Below are 1,929 nucleotides of genomic sequence, written 5' to 3'. Positions count from 1 at the left end.
CCAATACCCTGATGAGGATGTCCCATATGTTCTTAAAACTGGACTGATTCATTTGCTTCCAAAGTTTCATGGCCTTACAGGTGAAGACCCGCACAAACATTTGAAAGAATTTCACATTGTCTGCTCCACCATGAAACCCCCAGATGTCCAAGAGGATCACATATTTCTGAAGGCTTTTCCTCATTCATTAGAGGGAGTGGCAAAGGACTGGCTGTATTACCTTGCTCCAAGGTCCATCACAAGCTGGGATGACCTTAAGAGAGTATTCTTAGAAAAACTTTTCCCTGCTTCCAGGACCACAGCCATCAGGAAAGATATCTCAGGTATTAGACAACTCAGTGGAGAGAGCCTGTATGAGTACTGGGAGAGATTTAAAAAACTATGTGCCAGTTGCCCCCACCATCAGATTTCGGAGCAGCTTCTTCTCCAATATTTTTATGAAGGACTCAGTAATATGGAGAGAAGTATGATATATGCTGCCAGTGGTGGAGCCCTTGGAGACATGACTCCTGCTGAAGCCAGAAATTTAATTGAGAAGATGGCTTCCAACTCCCAACAGTTTAGCGCCAGAAATGATGCCATAGTCATTAGAGGAGTGCATGAGGTAGCTATAAACCCATCTGCATCATCTGAAACTAAGAAGCTTGAAGGCAAACTGGATGCATTGGTTAACTTGGTAACCCAGCTGGCCTTGAATCAGAAATCTGTACCTGTCACAAGGGTTTGTGGTTTGTGCTCCTCTGCTGACCACCATACAGAACTTTGCCCTTCCATGCAGCAACCTGGAGCAATTGAGCAACCTGAAGCTTATGCTGCAAACATTTACAATAGACCTCCTCAACCTCAGCAGCAAAATCAACCACAACAGAACAATTATGACCTCTCCAGCAACAGATACAACCCTGGATGGAGGAATCACCCTAATCTCAGATGGTCTAGCCCTCAACAACAACAACAACAGCCTGCTCCTTCCTTCCAAAATGCTGCTGGCCCAAGCAGACCATACATTCCTCCACCAATCCAACAACAACAACAGCCCCAGAAACAGCCAACAGTTGAGGCTCCTCCACAACCTTCCCTCGAAGAACTCGTGAGGCAAATGACGATGCAGAACATGCAATTTCAGCAAGAGACCAGAGCCTCCATTCAGAGCTTAACCAATCAGATGGGACAATTAGCTACACAATTGAATCAACAGTCCCAAAATTCTGACAAGCTGCCTTCTCAAGCTGTCCAAAATCCCAAAAATGTCAGTGCCATTTCATTGAGGTCAGGAAAGCAATGTCTAGGACCTCAACCTATAGCACCTTCCTCATCTGCAAATGACCCTGCCCAACTACACTCTACCCCAGAAAAAGGTAATGACAAAAATTTACCTAACAATTTCTGTGCAGGTGAATCTTCCACTGGTAATTCTGATTTGCAGAAGCAGCACATCCCTCCTCTTCCATTCCCTCCAAGAGCAGTTTCCAACAAAAAAATGGAAGAGGCAGAAAAAGAGATCTTGGAAACGTTTAGAAAAGTAGAGGTAAGCATACCTCTGCTAGATGCAATAAAGCAAATTCCAAGATATGCTAAATTCTTGAAGGAGTTGTGTACTAACAAGCGGAAGCTTAAAGGAAGTGAACGAATTAGCATGGGCAGAAATGTCTCCGCATTGATTGGTAAATCTGTTCCCCAAATTCCTGAAAAATGTAAAGATCCAGGTACATTCAGCATACCTTGTATTATAGGGAATAGTAGGTTTGACAATGCCATGCTAGATTTAGGAGCTTCTGTTAGTGTTATGCCTCTGTCTATTTTTAATTCTGTATCACTAGGTCCCTTGCAGTCAACTGATGTGGTAATTCATTTAGCTAATAGAAGTGTTGCCTATCCTGTTGGTTTCATAGAAGATGTCTTAGTTAGAGTTGGTGAACTGATTTTCCC

At 43.3% G+C, this 1,929-nt stretch overlaps 1 non-coding gene across 1 annotated transcript; it reads right to left on the bottom strand.

Annotated features, from left to right (window-relative positions):
- Positions 1–301: 301 nt before the first annotated feature.
- Positions 302–408, bottom strand: LOC113001522 (small nucleolar RNA R71). The gene has a single exon (XR_003266917.1). It is a non-coding gene; the product is annotated as a small nucleolar RNA R71 (small nucleolar RNA).
- Between the last annotated feature and the right edge of the window lie 1,521 nt (positions 409–1,929).

The sequence above is a fragment of the Glycine max genome, chromosome 4, assembly GCF_000004515.6.
Source record: "Glycine max cultivar Williams 82 chromosome 4, Glycine_max_v4.0, whole genome shotgun sequence".
Taxonomy (NCBI): Eukaryota; Viridiplantae; Streptophyta; class Magnoliopsida; order Fabales; family Fabaceae; genus Glycine; species Glycine max.
The sequence above is the reverse complement of the archived record's forward strand: the minus strand, read 5'-3'. Positions and strand labels throughout refer to the sequence as shown.